Genomic DNA, 18765 nt, shown 5'->3' on the forward strand with positions numbered 1-18765 from the left:
AAATATGAAAAAAGTGAAGATTTACTACTTGATTTATCATCTGAAATTTTTTAATTTCAATGACTGATATTTGGAAAAATTAAAGGTAACCAGGCAGAGCAAAACTTGCTTTGTCAAAGAGAAATCATATTTAACTATTTTGTTGGAGATCTTTAAAGAAGTAACTTGTGCTGTAGATAAGGGGGAGCCAGTGTATTGTGTATAGATTTTCAGAAAGCATTTGATGAGGTGACACATCAAAGGTTATTGTGGAAAACAAAAGCTTATGGTATAGTGAGCAACAAATTGGCGTGGGTAAAATGCCAACAGACAGCAGAGAGTTGGAATGATAAGGTGTCAGGGTGTCACAAATGGTGTACAACAATGGTTGGTATACTGGGGCCTCAACTCTCTTTCCAATTTCTATACATAATTTTGAACACTGGATCGAAGGTACAGTAGCTAAATTTGCTGTTGACACAAAGATAGGCAGGAGAATGAGTTGTGAAGAGGATATAAGGACCCTACAAATGAATATAGGTAGGCTAAGGGAGTGTGCAAAGATCTGGCGAATGGAGTACAATGTGGGAAATGTAAAATTGCCCACTTGGGCAGAAAGAATAAAAAGAAGTGTATTATCCAAACCACGAGAGGTTTCAGAGCTCTGGGATGTAGAGAGATCTAGGTGTCCTAGTGCATGAATCACAGAAGGTTAGTGCACAAGTAATCAGGAAAGCTAACCGAATATTTTGGTCCCATTTTAATTCAGGTGCAGTCTGTCCTGCTCGTAGAACTGCCAGAAACAATCAGTGCATACAAGGTCATTTTGGATACTGGTAGGACCTTTGATTTTCCACATATGACAGGTTTCATATTCCACTCAGCTGACCTTACCTGCCATGATTTAAAGTTAAACTTAGTCTTACTAGCTGACTTCTCTAATTACTTAATCTGAAAAGATATTCTCCTGACCTCTGACTTATTTTTATCCATGGTGCGCTTCAGTTCATCATCATTAGATCTTCAAATTAGCAGCTATTAGTAACAAAAGGATTTGTGGTTTTCCTATGATGTCACTCTTGGTTTTGTGCTGGGACCCCAGCCCTGGGTCTCAATTTATCCTGTTAAAAGACCTAGCAAACTATGAACCAATAAATGCAAAAGGCACCTCTTCCATTATGGACTATATTCCCACGTGCTCCAAATTGATGACGTGATTTATCCAGGTAGGCACCAAGCTGAAATTTCCTCCTTAACACCTTTCCTTCTCTATATTCCTCTTCTCATTTGAGATACTGCTTAAAATTTCCCTAATTTACAAAGCTTTTGTCACTCTTCATGGTATCTCCTTATTTGACTAATTATTCATTTTTATCTCCCTACCTCTCTGTGGTGTTTCAGGGACAATTCCCTACTAAAGGAGTCCTATAAATAACACATTTTTAACTTTGTCCACCCCAATCCAACACCGACATCTCCGAACCATATAAATAAAGCTCTGTTTTCTTGTAAGAAATGGCCAGAGGCCATACCGTTCTAAAGTTATGTTTGAAATATGTTGTAACTGTTAATTTTCCCCAGGTAATTCAACAGTTCACTATCATTATTGAGGTCCTGTAGGTAGGCAAGAGTTATACCCCCTTACCCCCATATTTGACCCCTGCACGAAGGCACTCTCTACAGAGTCATTTCTCTAGTCAAATTCTCATTAAGATTATTTTATTTTCCAAAAATTTGTATTGCAGTTGCTAAACTTGTAGATCATATTGGATAAAATGTATTTTTGGCAGACTTTTTTTTAAAGCATCAAAAGCATCCTATTTGAAATAAGTGTATTTGGAGGTGCCAGTGTTGGACTGGAGTGGACAAAGGTAAAAATCATACAACACCAGGTTATAGTCCAACAGATTTATTTGTAAGCATTGCTCCTTCATCAGGTGGTTGTGGAGTATAAGATATGTTCATATGTAAATCCCAGAACTTTTTTCAAGTTACATTCTCAAGAACTGAAACCAACATGGTCATTCTAAAAGATAAGAGACTTGAAAAAGATCTGGATTGTTTGTTAATATTTCATTCCAATTGCATCACACTGTAAACTTTTGCTATAAATTCTTTGTCTTACAATCTTAATACTCCACAACCACCTGATAAAGGAAGTGCTAGTGCTTCCAAATAAACCTGTTGGACTGGTGTTGTGATTTTTAACTTGGTGTCTTCCAGTTTGACTATCTTCATTGTTGACTTTTGTAAATAGGAGTCGAAAACTGTGGTGCTGGAAAACGCAGCAGGTCAGGCAGCATCTGAGGAACAGGAGAATCTACATTTTCAGCATAAGCCCTATCAGGAATGTGGAGGGGGAAAGGGGATGAGAGATAAATACGGGATCGGGGTGGGGCTGGGTGGAAGCCAATAGGTGGATGCAGCTGTGCAGTATTTGTGATAGGTCGGTGGGGAGAGTGGAGTGAATATGATGGAAGATGGACAGGTTAGACAGGTCAAGAGAGCGGTATCAAGTTGGAGTGTTGGATCCGGGATGAGGTAGACGGTGATGAGATTTGGAAACTAGTGAAGTTGATGTTGATGCTGTGTAGTCGAAGGGTCCCAAGGCAGAAGATGAGGCATTCTTCCTCCAGTTGGTGAGTGTCTTGGATTTCGCAATGGAGGAGGCCCAGGACTTGCATATCTTTGGGGAAGTTGAAATGGTCGGCAACAGGATGGTGATGTGGCCAGGTACCTGCAGGATCTCATAATTTGCTGAGGAACCTGTCTAATTTGATAATTTCTTTCTTGCCAAGTTGAAAAATGTGAAGAGTTCAAACATTTCACATGTCACTTTCTGTTAAATTGTGAATAGGTGAATGTGCATTGCATTATGTTGGGCAGACTGATCAATAACCAGGAAGACTTTAGTCTGCTTTGAAGAAGTATTAAGTACTGGTATCAGTATAATTTCAGTATTTATTCATGTTTTGAATATTATGATTGCTGTTTCAACTTACAATAGCTTGTGCTTCGTATTGTGAAGTATTGGATAGGGTATGAAAGATGAGTCATTTTCTAAACTGGTTAAATGTCAGTTATTTTTACAAATACACCATTACCTTTGCATTGTAAAAAGTCACCATAGTCCAACTCTCTCATTGGATATACAAAAGGTGATGGGTTTAACCTGAGAGTCATCACATCTCAGATAAGGGAAATCTTTGAGAAGGAGCATCCATCCTAGTAACCTCAGCTGGTCCAGGAATTGAACCCACTCTGGTACCAGTCTGTATTGCAAACCAGCCCTCCAACAACTGAGCTAACCAGCCTCCACATTTTACGTAGTTGTGGCTTCTTAGTCTTCATAAAAAAAAAAGCAAATTTACAAAGGTCAAGCCATAAACTGTCAATTGCCACCCTTCACAATTTAAAAGAAAACCACTGAGACCTAAAATTTGTCTATTTCTATTTTAATAGTAAAGTATTTATTGAGGGCTCAACACGAGACAAATTTAGTTGTGTTTTTTCCCAATAGCTGCTTGAATTGATATAAAGTAAACTTCCCTAAAGATTGTAAGCTCCAAACATAACTAAGATTTATTAAAAAACATCCATTAAATATAGTTTATAGAAATAGATTTCATTTTTGAAAGTGTGCTGATTGTATCCAAGGAAATAATTGTTTAGATATTTGTATTTGTATGTTAGCAGTGCTGACAAAATATATTGAGCAAGAACTTTGACTGTATTTCTTGATTAGGGTACATGTATACAGTTGGAGCTAAACTGTCTTTTCTAAATATGTCTAAGCAGCTGGAGGGATTGGTATTTTGAGGACCACTTATCACCAGATTTGATCGTCTGCATTCTGTGCAAGCTTCAAGGTTCAGTCTGTCTCTTGAACAGATAGCTTTAGTGTGCTGTTACTTGCTTTGTTTATCTGTCAGCTCTCAGAATGGCTCTTTATAAAATCTCCTGATGTGTCCTGGACAAAGTAGAGAGAAAACGAGTTTGAACAAATTGCATATCATTCTCATTTTGGCATCACTGGGCGCACACAGCTCATTAAAAGACTGCAGATCTTTAATTAATGATATGTAAATATCCTCAAATGGATTAGATTTGCATATCGAGAGAGATTTGAACGCTTTAGGATGTAATATATTCTAATTAAGGTTTAATTAAAAATGATGGGAATTTCATTTGGCCTCGCAGAATTATTTTAAATTTTGATGAACATCAAGTGAAGATTGCAATGCGAACACATAACCCTCTGTTTTACTGCAGCTTTGATTTTACAATGTGCCTGCCCTTGCGCAATATTTGTAAAAGTGTAATTAAAAATGAAGGATGGAGGAAGCAAGGCGTTAGCATTCGATTGGGTGATATGTTGTCATCTTAGTCATGCTTGAAATTTTTTAATAGTTTTTAGCCGCTGTGCGATAGCCATGCAGCAATTACGTTAATGGGATGCTATTAGCCTGTGGTTTTGTCTGAGCTGCTGGGCAGATAAGAGTTGTGATCAGAGAATTAATATTTATCTGTGAATTTGACTGCCAGATTTCTTCACTTACTGTACTTTCCTGCAAAGTTTGCACACTGGGAGCTGAAACCTTTCTGACCTATGTGTACCTTTTAGTAAAAACTTTTTCACTTGGGAATATATGTTTTGCGTATTAATTTTAAAACGGCAATAAATGTCTATATTTAAATCTTTTATATAAAACAGTCCCTGAATGGAATCATCTGGAGCCAATTTTGCAGATTATTTTCACATATTTATAAAGTCTGTACAAGACAGCTATGTGACTAAAAATGAGACAAAGAAACAAGTTTGTTCTCCAACACTTAATCTGAATTTAAATATGTCAGCTTTGAGTAATGTGACCATGGCAGTTTAAGTTCACTGCTGCTGTTTCTAATGGTGTCAATTTTTCCATTATCCATCCCCTTCCTTTGATTTCTTATTTAAAAGTCCAATAAACATTCTGGCTTCAATATTAATTAGAAGCGAGGGTAGGAAGTGGCGGCAGTAGTGGTGGTGTGGGATGATGAGGTTGACCAGTTTGTGCTTGTGAAATCATGAAGAGTTTAGAGAGATATGGGCCAAGTGCTGGCACATGGGACTAGATTAGGTTAGGAAAACTGGTGGGCATGGGTAACTTGGACAGAAGGATCTGTTTCTGTGCTGTACATCTCTATGACTCTAATAGGTTTTCCTCCCTCAGGCCTTGCTAGATTTAAATGTAGGACCTGATTAACATATTTCCATCTTGACCTCTTGGCCTCAACAGCCAGATTGAGAGACTGGAATGTTTGTGGCATCAGGGTATCTTTTAGATATGTTAACAGGGTTTGATACTGAAAGGAACCTGGATTGAGGTAGAAGATAAAGAGATAAAAGGATTTTGCAAGGTTTGTGAAGGTTTGTAGCTCAGGTTGAGATTTAGGGTGTAGGTTTGCTCGCTAAGCTGTAGGTTTGATATCCAGACGTTTCGTTACCTGGCTAGGTAACATCATCAGTGGCGACCTCCAAGTGAAGCGAAGCTGTTGTCTCCTGCTTTCTATTTATATCTTTCTCCTGGATGGGGTTCCTGGGGTTTGTGGTGATGTCATTTCCTGTTTTTTTTTCTGAGGGGTTGCCAGATGGCATCTAGATCTATGTGTATGTTTATGGCATTGTGGTTGGAGTGCCAGGCCTCTAGGAATTCTCTGGCATGCCTTTGCTTAGCCTGTCCCAGGATAGATGTGTTGTCCCAGTCAAAATGGTGGCTTTTTTCATCCGTGTGTAGGGCTACGAGGGAGAGAGGGTTGTGTCTTTTTGTGGCTAGCTGGTGTTCGTGTATCCTGGTGGCTAACTTTCTGCCTGTTTGTCCTATGTAGTGTTTGTGGCAGTCCTTGCATGGAATTTTATAGATGACGTTGGTTTTGTCCATGGGATGTACTGGGTCTTTTAAGTTTGTTAGTTTTTGTTTGAGAGTGTTGATGGGTTTGTGTGCTACTTGGATTCCGAGGGGTCCTAGTAGTCACTTTCAAGTCAGTGGTTTTCTGTCTTCGTTATTGAGATTGGGATCTGTCATTCTTTCATTTCAGTTCCTCATACCTATGATCCAAGACATAAGAAGGAAAAGGTAGATGCTGTTCCTCTATCTCAGGCTCTCCCTATATTGACTTAAAATTAAGTTTATAAGAGATATTTATTCATAGTCTTGGAGGTTTTAAAAATGAAATGTATTCTTTCTAAAATTAAGGTTGTTTGCATTTTGTGCTTTTTTTTAACTGGATACATTAGTGAAAGTTCTCTTAATTAGTTTGTAATTTTTTTGCAACATCTTGCAAGCTGCTACCGTTTATGAAAAGATTTATAGTACTGTGCAATATACCAAATCAATCTCTGAAGCACTGCAATTTTGTGTCTGAACAATTAGCATAATTTTACAGAATATAGAGAAACAACAATTAAATATCCACAAATATCAGAACTGTCTGCTGGTCTGGTGATCTAATATGGAACATTTATTTAGGACTGGCAGTTACATTATGCTGATGGTACTGCTCTAGGTTTGACAGCTCCTGTGAATGTTTCTAGCAATGACATTCCAATGCTGTTCTTTTCCTTGTTCTTACTTCCTCCTTACACTGCACAAAATCTTCCAAGTAAATGGCATCTAATCAGTTCTGAGCCAAGTGACCTCGCAAGATTCTCAAAGGAATCACCCTGGCCATCTGGTCTCCAATCTTATTGAACTGCTGCTCCACTCTGGCAAGAATCACTTCACTCTTGTTTGGCACAACTCTGCTCGAACCACAATTTTGAGAAGGTGTAGTAGTGGGTGTTTAGCGTTTTCATATACCATCCAGTATGCAGTGGTACAATAACTGATATTGCCCACGAAAATTAGTGTTGTTTCTAGAATGAATGTTTGGAGCTATATAACATAAAATTGAAGTATGAATAGCAGGTTATAAATCTTATTGGTCATGGTAATGATGAAAATTGTTTCACGATGTTGAATGGAGCATAAGTGATTGTATTATATTTAAGTAAATTGCTAAGTGCAATTTTTGTCATACGTTTCTATCAATGCACTGGAGCAAATAAATTGCAGCTGAAATTTGTTGCAATCCTACTTGGCAGAATAAAGTTATACTAAAACGGAGTTCTTCATGATTTTGTTGCATTTTTAACAGTATTGCAATGCAGATAATTCAATAAATAACTGAATGGGCTGAGTGAAAAGATCTAATACAATGACATTAATTTTCACATTCAGGCATAGATCCATTTTCAGTTGTAGGACCAATTTTGACGTAATTGTCACTTCAGAGGGGAGATGCAATAGAATTTGGTCCATTGGCCCATGGACAGATGCAGGCAGGCAAGAGAGGGCTGAGGCAGGCTGTCTCAGTGGCCTGTCTCAGTGCTTTGAGATTTTGTCCAGGTATTTTTAGAAGCTGTTAGGCCCTCTAACACTTATTCATCATACACCCTCACCCTTTCAAACACCCATGTCCCCTTCATAGTCATTCACCCAGTACCTACAATGCACAGACCTCAAGGAGCCATGTGAAAATGAAAAAATAAACGTTAAACAGTCTAACATAATTCCCACTCATAGATGATTGATAGAACTCCCAGTCATGAAATCCATTCAAAATTTTAAATCTAAAGTGATTGGTATGTTATAAAAGCATGCACATGTTGTACCCATGTCAAATGCAGCTAATCCCTTAAAAGCCATTTTTAACTGTCAGTCTAGTCTTTGTGAAGATGGTGCTTTAAGCTTTTGAAACCAGGTCATGTATTCATAATAACATCATTACAGTCGTAGGAAATGTCAACAAGTAACTCTAGGTATTTTTTAATCAGGTGCTTTACACATGTAATAACACAACTCTGAAGCTTGTGACACATAACCACAGACCTATTGATCCAGAGTAGGGATAGTATCATTGTACCATAAGAGCCCCTTGCACAAAAAGAGCTCTGTTGAAACTTTGAAATGGATTGTCTTTTTTTCCTAACCAAAATCATTGGCATTTCATTTTACACAGTCCAGTAGACAGTGTTTTTTTTTAACCCTTTAACAACTTAAGCCACTTTGCTTTCCAACTTTAAGGAGCAGAGGATTAAAATAATTTAAGATCATGGCACTTTAAACAGACCATATCTCCTTCAAGAACATTTGAGACTCCCACAAGGATATGGTCCTTGATTACGATAAACGTTAGAAGACATTATTACCATTTTTGAGATTTACTTTTAAAATAGAAGCAGATGGATTCTGGTCAGTTCTGTGAAGAGAATTATTTAAAAAACACAAAGTCTTTTGGGCAGTGACCAAAGTGTATCATAGAATTGTAGAGATGTACTGTACAGAATCAACCCATTTGATCCAATTGTCCATGCTGACCAGATATCCTAAATTAATCTAGTCACATTTGCCAGCACTTGGCCATTATCCCTCTATTCCTATTCATATACTCATCCAAATGCCTTTTAAATGCTGTAATTGCACTAGCCTCAACAGCCCAACAATGTCTCCTCTTCCTTGGGCAGCTGAGAAAATTTGGCATGACGGCGAATAACCTTGCCAAGCTTTATTGGTGCACCATCGAGAGCATTCTGTCTGGATGTATCACGATCTGCTATGGCAACTGTACCATTCAAGATTGGAGACAGTTACAGAGAGTAGTCAACTTGGCACGGACATTCACCAAAGGCCAACCTCTCATCTATAGAACCTATCGACCAGGCTCGCTGTCAAGGAAAGACCGCCAGCATTCTTAAAGATCCATTCCACTCTGGCAATGTTTTTCTACAACTTCTACCATCGGGGAGAAAGTACAGAAGCCTGAACATGAACCAGCCGGTTTTGCAACAGTTTCTACCCTACTGTTGTTAGAATACTGAATGGACTCTCAAACTTTTAACATTCGCCTGTATCTCTGTTTTTGTTTTTGCTGCTGTTTACCTATTATTTACTATCAATGCTACTTAATTATGTGATCTGCCTGTATTGCATGCAAGACAAAGCTTTTCAATGTGCCTCGGTACACATGACAATGAATTCAATTCAATTCAATTAAATTCAGCCTCCACTATTCTTCTGGCTGCTCATTCCATACAAGCCTCACTCTGTGTGAAAAAGTTGACCCTTAGGTCTCTCTTAAATCATCCCCCTCTCACTATGCCCTCTAGTTCTGGACTTCTCTGCTCTCCCCCCCCCCCCCCCCCCTCCCCCAGCCCCATTCTAAAAGTGGCCTAACCAATGTCCTGTACAAACTCAACATGTACTCCCAACTCCTATACTCAATGCTCTGACCAATAAAGGAAAGCGTACCAAATGCTGCCTTCTATCCTATCTACCTGCAAGTGCATTTTCAAGGAGCTATGAACCTGCACTCTAAGGTCTTTTTGTTTAGCAATGTTCACCATGACCTTTCCATTAAGTGTATAAGTCCTGCCCCTCACATTTATTTAAGTTAAACTTCATCTGCAACTCCTCAACCCGAAGGCCCAGTTTTTAAAAGAATGGTTTTTTTGTAAAATTTTTTTGACAAAATTTACAAAAATAGCATCACATCAAAAACAATAAACCAACTACTATACTACTCTACACCGACCCTCTGAAGAGCAACCCACCCAGACCCATTCCCCTACACCTAACACTACGGGCAATTTAGCATATCCAATTCACCTAACCAGCACATTTTTGGACTGTGGGAGGAAACCCACGCAGACACAGGGAGAATGTGCAAACGCCACACAGACAGTCGCCTGAGGCGGGAATTGAACCCGGGTCTCTGGTGTTGTGAGGCAGCAGTGCTAACCACTGTGCCGCCCACAAAATTACACTTAGTACAAGTCAATAATTAACTCAATGATAAGACCATAGCTCTCATCCTTCAAGAGCATCAATTATTAAACCCACATGTGTTCAAAATTCTTCCCCTCATGGCATTAGGTTTATCAGACCAAACCATCATGGCGAGACAAAAGCCCTAATCAAAAAGGCAGACAGACTTACTTCCAAATAATTCAAAAAGGGCTGCTATGTCTTTAAAAAGTTGTCCATTTTCTGGTACGCCATATTTGTAAGGAAGTCTAAAGGAATGTGTTCCATAATTAACTTGTGCCACCCTGACAAACCTGGGGGGTTCTCGGACACCCAGCACATCAGAAGATTCTTCCTCGCACAAAAAGGGATCATGTTAAAAAGTTATTTTCCCATGTACACCTAAGGGAGGTAAATTTGGCAAACCCAAGAGCAAAGAGACTGGGTCCACCTTGACTTCGGTCCCAAGACCCTCTTTATTATTCCTGCCACAGCGCTCCAATACGCAATGAGCCTGTGGCAGGACCACAGACAATGAGTGAGGGTACCCATATTTACTTTACATTTGGAGCACATTGAAGATGCTCCCTGCTTAAATTTCACAAGACGGTCTGGGGCCAAATGAGCCCTATGAAGAATCTGTAACTGCATAGCATGGGTCCTATTACATATTGAAATCCTCTTCACGTTCTCACAAACGTCCTCCCATGTTTCCAAAGTAATCTCTATGCCTAACTCTCTCTCTCCCAAACTTCACATAGATACCCGATGTCAACCGAGGAACCTCCCCCCAACAAAAATGATAGATAGTACTCACTGAAAGAGTGCTCTTAGCCTGAAGCACCCACTTTTCCGTATCAGATCTGTGACACTCAGTCAAAAACGTGGTCTCCTTTTGGATAAAATCTCTAATCTGAAAGAAGCGGAAGAGTTCCCTACTTGACAATCCCTATTTCCAAGTTAATTGATCAAATGACATCAACATTTCTCTCTCAAACAGATCACCCAAACAGAGACTCCCCTATCCACCCAAAGTTTAATCCCGGCATTCATTGTCCCTGGCCGGAAAACCGGCATGCCAACTGTGGGAGTAAGAAAAGACATCTGCCTCTCAGCCCTCCATGCTTTGATTCTGTTCATAACTATTGGATTACGGCAATGTTCTGCAACTGTCCTCATGTTGTCTAAAAACAATAGGTTGATAAAAGGACACTTCATCTGGGAGGCCTCAATGTCCAACCATGTAGACACCAAGTCCCCACAGGCCCAGTCACTTACAAAAAATAGGAGGGAGCTCAGTTGATATCTTCTAATGTCCAGAAGTTCCACTCCCTCCAATCCCTGGGGCAATTGCAGTTTTGCAAATTTAATAAGGGGACACTTATTGCTCCAAATAAAAGAAATTTAGATAAATGTGAGGTGCTATATTTTGTGAAAGCAAATCTTAGCAGGACTCATACACATGGTAAGGTCCTAGGGAGTGTTGCTGAACAAAGAGACCTTGGAGTGCAAGGACCTTGGAGACCTTGAAAGTGGAATCGCAGGTAGTGAAGAAGGCGTTTGGTATGCTTTCCTTAATTGGTCAGAGTATCGAGTACAGGAGTTAGGAGTTCATGTTGCGGCTGTACAGGACATTGGTTAGGCCACTGTTGGAATATTGCATGCAATTCTGGTCTCCTTCCTATTGGAAAGATGTTGTGAAACTTGAAAAAGTTCAGAAAAGATTTACAAGGATGTTGCCAGGGTTGGAGGATTTGAGCTATAGGGAGAGGTTGAATAGGCTAGGATTGTTTTCTCTGGAGCGTCTGAGGCTGAGGGGTGAGCTTATAGAGGTTTATAAAATCACGAGGGGTATGGATAGGATAAATAGACAAAGTATTTTCCCTGAGGTTGGGGAGTCCAAAACTAGTGGGCACAGGTTTCGAGTGAGAGGGGAAAGATATAAAAGAGACCTAAGGGGCAACTTTTTCACGCAGAGGGTGATACATATATGGAATGAGCTGCCAGAGGATGTGGTGGAGGCTGGTACAATTGCAACATTTAAAAGGCATCTGGATGGGTATATGAATAGGAAGGGTTTAGAGGGATATGGGTTGAGTGCTGGCAGGTGGGACTAGATTGGGTTGGGATATCTGGTCAGCATGGATGAGTTGGATTGAGGGTCTGTTTCCATGTTGTACATCTCTTATGACTTTATAACTCTATAACTAAACCAGCCATTCAATAGATGTAGGTTTGCTCACTGAGTTGGAAAGTTCATTTTTTTAACCTTTTGTCACCATAGATAACATCATCAGTGAGCCTCTGAATGAAGTGGCTTCACCTGGAGGCTCACTGATGATATTACCTAGTATGGTGACAAAACATTGAAAAATGAACCTTCCAGCGAGCAAACCTGTATTCAGAACCTCAACCTGAGCTACAAATCTTCTCAAAACTCACTACTATCCATTCATTTTCCAAAATGTTCGCCTGGGAAAAAGCAAAGGGAGTATCCACAAAGGGTATAATAAGCATGGAAGAACATTCATTTTGATAAGAGCAACTTGACCCAACCTTGATATTGGAAGAGCCTCCCCCCATCTTTGAAGGTCTTGTTTAATCTTGTCAAACAAATGAACAAAATTAGCTTTGAATAACTGATCAAAGCTAGGGGTAACAGAGAGGCTCAAGCAAAGGAAACCTCCCTCTGCCCACTTAAACGGGAACCCACTTTTCACATCAGGTATCCCCCTAAGACTCTGACTTTGAAACATTGATCTTGTAACCTAAGAAAGAACCAAATGAATTAGTACACCGTATCAAATAGGGCAACAAGACTGCTGAGTTTGAAAGAAAAATAAGAACATCATCTGCATATAAGAGTCCCCACAAATGGCCTCTTTCACATTGGTTCAATCACCAATGTGAAAAGCAAAGGTGAAAGGGGACAGCCTTGCCAACTGCCCCTACTAATGTTAAAGCTGTCAGACCTTATACCATTGGTGAGAACCGCTGCCAGAGGATCACCATGAAGGACCCTTACCCATCTAGTAAACACTTCACCGCTCCAGATGTAGACAACTGCTCCAGATGTATAAAAGGGATACGGCCATTCCACTCGATCAAATGTCTTCTCTGCATCCAAAGAGACCACCCACCATTGAACCGATCGCTGCTGCCACACTTGAATCATGTTAAGCAACGTCCTAATATTATAGGATTTGTGACCCTTTATAAAGCTCGTCTGCTCTTCTTTAACAATAGAGGGCAACACCCCTTCCAATCTCAATACCAAAGTCTCTATCAAAATTTTATAATTAGAACTTAAGAGCAAGATAGGTCAGTAAGAAGCACAGTCCTCTGGGCTTTCCCTTTCTTGAGGATTAGAGAGATATTAGTCTTTGTAAAGGATGGTATGAACAGTTATACATGTCTAGCATTAGTCTTGACAGTATGTTTACAAATTCTTTATAAAACTCACTGGGAAGACCATCAGAGCCGGGCACCTTTCCACTTTGAAGTTGCCTTACTGTCTCCTGTATCTCTTGTGCTGTTAATGGAGCACAAAGGAGAGATGCTTGCTCAGCAGATGCCCCTGGAAGATCCAAGTTCTGAAAAAAGACTCAATTTTATCCTGTCTGTCCTCACAACATTCAGACTGATACAGTTCAGAATAGAATCTCCAAAATGCTGCATTTATCTTTTTAGTATTACAAGAGTCCCATTCCCTTCCCTAATAGAAGCAATAGATTAGGAGGCATTCTTCTTTTTAACCAGATATGCCAAATATTTACCTGGCCTATCACCATGCTCAAACAACCTTTGCTTTGCAAAGGGAATTCCTTTCTGACTGTATGCGTAAGCATGGAGTTTAAGGTGGATCAAAGGGCAGCTTAGTCACTGGTAGGTCTACTGTAATATGCTGTCTCAGCTGCCTTCAATTGTGCCTTGAGCAGATGCTGCTGCTCTCCCTTAGGCCTTAGCAGTCTCTCAAAGAATAGACGGATTACTAACTGTACCTGAGTTGGTGGCCAAAAATGCTTAAAATTCCCTAGAAAAGTGCTCAATGAACTTGTTGTCCTTGAGGGTGAAGGGATCCATTCGCTAGTACCGAGAGCTCATTGCATTACCCTTAATCTCGACCACTAAATATGCTGCTGCATGATCAGAGATGGCAATATTCGCAATTGAACAAGATACTACTGAATCTAGAAGAGCTGTGGGAGCTCGGAAATAATTAATCCTTGTATGGCACCTATGAGGATTGGAAAAGAACGTAAAATCCATGTCCATGGTTGGAGACATTTCTAAATGTCTACCAACCCCAGTTCCACACATAGATCACCCAACTGTTTAGATTGTGGAGAAATCTTTGGGGGGGCTTTGGGCATTCTATTCAACACAGGATTCATCAGGCAATTAAAGTATCCTCCTATAATAAGATGCTGTGATACAAAGGCCATCAGTTTATATAGTGCATCAGTCAAAAATTTAAGGGTTTAGGCCGGAGGACAATAGCCATTCAAAATACTGTATTCCTTGCCTTAAAGATAACAAACCGACCATAATCGTCTTTAACACAATCTATTAAATTAAATAGAAGATTCTTCGGACGAGTATGGCCATCCAACTGCTTTTAATGTTAAAGGATGAGAAAAACACCCAATCAAACCCACCCTGCTGTAGCTTCAAGTGTTCCTTGTCATTAACAACAGGGCAACATCTACCCTCCTTTTTAAGGCTCGACAACACCTTTTTCCTTTTAACTGGCAAATTGATCCCTCTGATGTTCAAGATGCACTTTTTAAGAACATTGCTAGGCATGATATTTGACAACCAACATTGACCTGCCAAGAGGAAGAATTCGACTTACAGCACGGTGGGCATATTCAAAAGAAGACTCATGGAATCTATTTACAAAAAAACACAAAACACTAAAATAACTACAAAACACAAAAGGCACTTAATGGGAGAATTCTACCCCCTGCTCATACAGGGCATGCACATCTCCATTCCCCCTTCCAGCTTGAGCCATACCCCGACCTAAGCAATAGAAGGAAACAAATAAGATAATGAGCACTCTGCCCGCCCCCAATTATATGCCAACACCAATCCTAATGAGAGAAAAAAAACACTAACAGCAGCTTGTTTAAGAAAAGCAACATTACAAGAAACATAGCAAGAGAAAAAAAAACAAACATTATTGTCCAGGATATAAATCCGTCCGAATTATTTTACTGTCCAAGAAATTTTCTACTTGTTCCGAGAAGTCAAATGACCGTACTGTCTCCTTGTGAGTAATACAAAGCACCGCTGGGTATCCCATCGAATATTGAATACCAAGGATCCTTAATTTTCTCTTGACCTCATCAAATGATTTCCTTTTACGGATCACTGCTGCAGAAAACACTGGGAAAAACATTACTTTAGTTCCCTGATAAGTCAGGGCCTGTTGATCTTTTCCCATCCTTTAAGAAGATTCCAGAACCCTCTGCTTGAACCTGTAAATTTTAAATTGTATCAGGACCAGATGGGGTCGCCAATCCAGACCATATCTGCGCACTGCAACCCCGTGAGCTCTTCACCCAGTCTGCATCGGCATCCCAGTCAAGAAACTGTGGCAGCCAGTCTTCAAAAAAAGCCTGCTAGCTGCCTACCTTCTACTCCCTCAGGCAGCGCACGACCCGGATATTTTCCAGATCATCATCCTGTTCAGTCAAGGCCTGGACCTGTTTTACGAGGGCCTGGATCCACCCTGCCGAGGACTCAAACTCTGTCTCTGTCGCAGCAATCCGTCGCTCGACCTTTTCAACTCAGTTCCTGAGCCCTTCCAACTCCTTCTCATGCTTTTATAGCATGACTGAAATCAGCTCCAGCCGAATACAATTGTCTTCCATCAATTCCTTGATCATCCCTCGGATCCCCCAATCGCCTGGATTGGGGTGCAGAGCTCAGCAAAACAGGTCTACTCAGATTGCCACCATTTTAGACTCCGCCCCACCTCCCGTTGGCCCATTTGATCAAGATCCCATTGTTCTTCAGCGACACTCTGCTGTGCAGGTACCTCTTTCTTGGCTGCCAAGGGAGCTGCACCTGCATCCACAGTCGCGGACACAGTGTCCCATGTGTTGGGTCTTGGCTGTATGCTTTCCTTTTGTCACCCTTGCAAGGTCAAAAAGGATTTACAGTAGAACCTCAACTAATCAAATACCAACCATCCGAATACCGGACCACCTGAATAAGATCCCAAAGCTCTGCGAAAATGACTCCAGGCAACCCAGCATTCAGTTATTTGTTAAATGACATTATGGCATGCATTGCCGGATAATCGAGAGTTGTTTGATAACCGGCACTCAATCAGCTATCGGCTAACTGGCACTCTGAATTGCCAGAGAGTAGAGACATTTGGACAACTGGCTCTCATGGATTACTGTTTGTTTCCAGCCACCCGAACTGCCTGCCCATCTCGCTCAGACAAATAGATTTAAACAGTATCATAACCATTTAACATCAATTTTCTCCGAAAAAAGGTAAGGTGGTTAGTGGGCAGGGGGTGGGAGGGAGGTGTTAAAATATCACTACAGCTGGATAGGGGTGCAGAGCTCATTAAAGCAGATCTACTCAGATCGCCACCATCTTGGATTCCCCACGTTCGCCCATTTGATCAAGACCCCATTGTATTCTGAGGTAACCTTCTTCACTCCACCTCCATTTTGGTGTCATCTGCAAACCTACTAACTATGCGCCCTATGTTCTCATCCAAATCATTTACGTAAATGACAAAAAGCCGTGAAACCAGCACCAATCCTTGTGGCACACCACTGATCATAGGCCTCCAATTTGAAAAGCAACCCTCCACCACCACCCTCTGTCTTCTACCTTGGAGCCAGTTCTGTATCCAAATGGCGAGTTGTCCCTGTATTGCAAGCGCTCTGACCTTGGTAACCAGTCTAGCAACTAACCTTGCTAACCAGTCTAGCATGACAAACCTTGCCGAACGCCTTACTTGAAGTCCATATAGATCAATCCTCTTCACTACTTCTTGTAAAAATTCAATCAAGTTAAGTTCTAAGAACACATGTGATTCTAAATAGAACATAGAACATAGAACATAGAAGAATACAGCGCAGTACAGGCCCTTGGGCCCTCGATGTTGCGCCGATCCAAGCCCACCTAAACTACACTAACCCACTATCCTCCATATACCTATCCAATGCCCTCTTAAATGCCCATAAAGAGGGAGAGTCCACCACTGTTACTGGCAGGGCATTCCATGAACTAACGACTCGCTGAGTGAAGAACCTACCCCTAACATCAGTCCTATATCTACCCCCCCTTAATTTAAAGCTATGCCCCCTTGTAATACCCAACTCCATACGCGGGAAAAGGTCCATACTGTCTACCCTATCTAACCCCCTAATCATCTTGTACACCTCAATCAAGTCACCCCTAAACCTTCTTTTCTCTAGTGAAAACAGCCCCAAGTGCCTCAGTCTTTCCTCATACGATTTTCCTTCCATACCAGGCAACATCCTGGTAAACCTCCTCTGCACCCGTTCCAATGCCTCCACATCCTTCCTATAGTATGGCGACCAAAACTGCACACAATATTCCAGATGCGGCCGTACCAGACTCTTATACAACTGCATCATGACCTCAGGACTCCGGAACTCAATTCCTCTACCAATAAAAGCCAGTACGCCATATGCCTTCCTCACCGCACTATTTACCTGGGTGGCAACTTTCAGAGATCTGTGTACATGGACACCAAGATCCCTCTGCTCATCCACACTACCAAGTATCCGACCATTAGCCCAGTACCCCATCTTTTTGTTATTCTTCCCAAAGTGAATCACCTCGCACTTAGCTACATTGAATTCCATCTGCCACCTTTCTGCCCAGCTCTGCAGCTTCTCTATATCCTGCTGTAACCTGCCACATGCTTCCTCACTGTCAACAACTCCTCCGACTTTGGTATCATCCGCAAACTTGCTCACCCAACCTTCTAACCCCTCTTCCAGGTCATTTATAAAAATGACAAACAGCAATGGTCCCAAAACAGATCCTTGCGGAACACCGCTAGTGACGGCACTCCATGAAGAAACTTTGCCATCAACTACTACCCTCTGTCTTCTTCCATCCAGCCAATTCCTAATCCAAACCTCCAACTCACCCTCAATGCCATATCCCCGTATTTTCTGCAGTAGCCTACCATGGGGAACCTTATCAAACGCCTTACTAAAATCCATATATACCACATCTACCGCTTTCCCCTCATCAACCTCCTTCGTCACCTTTTCAAAGAATTCAATAAGGTTTGTGAGGCACGACTTGCCCTTCACAAAACCATGCTGACTATCCTTGATCACATTATTCCTATCCAGATGTGCATAAATCCTATCCCTTACAATTCTCTCTAAGACTTTGCCCACAACAGAAGTGAGACTCACCGGCCTATAGTTACTAGGGCTATCCCTACTCCCCTTTTTGAACAAGGGAACCACATTTGCTATCCTCCAGTCTTCTGGCACTACTCCTGTAGACAAAGAGGACATAAAAATCAAGGCCAATGGCTCTGCAATCTCCTCCCTTGCTTCCCAGAGAATCCTAGGATAAATGCCATCAGGCCCAGGGGACTTATCTATTTTCACCTTTTCCAGGATTTCCAACACCTCTTCTCTACATACCTCAAAGCCATCCATTCTACTTATTTGTGACTCAGTATTCTCATCGACAACAATGCCCTGTTCCTGAGTAAATACTGAAGAAAAGTATTCGTTCAGTGTCTCCCCAATCTCTTCCGCCTCCACACGCAACTTCCCACTACTATCCTTGACTGGACCTATTCCTACCCTAGTCATTCTTTTATTCCTAACATACCTATAGAAAGCCTTAGGGTTTTCCCTAATCCTATCGACTAAGGACCTTTCATGTCCCCTCCTTGCTGCTTTTAGCTCTCTCTTCAGGTCCTTCCTGGCTA

General features: G+C 41.0%; 1 protein-coding gene across 5 annotated transcripts in view; it reads left to right on the forward strand.

Annotated features, from left to right (window-relative positions):
• Positions 1–18765, forward strand: part of LOC122552150 (pre-B-cell leukemia transcription factor 1-like) — a 621501-nt gene that overhangs the window by 158272 nt on the left and 444464 nt on the right. The window contains exon 3 of one of the 5 annotated variants that reach the window (XM_087983511.1): positions 749–815. The exons of the other annotated variants lie outside the window; for them this stretch is intronic. The gene's annotated coding sequence lies outside the window, so the exon portion shown is untranslated. The remainder of the gene's footprint in view (positions 1–748; positions 816–18765) is intronic. 5 annotated transcript variants of the gene reach the window in all.

This window comes from Chiloscyllium plagiosum, unplaced genomic scaffold (genome assembly GCF_037043375.1).
Source record: "Chiloscyllium plagiosum isolate Xiang-an unplaced genomic scaffold, Cpla_swu_hap1 HiC_scaffold_45, whole genome shotgun sequence".
NCBI classification, from domain to species: Eukaryota; Metazoa; Chordata; class Chondrichthyes; order Orectolobiformes; family Hemiscylliidae; genus Chiloscyllium; species Chiloscyllium plagiosum.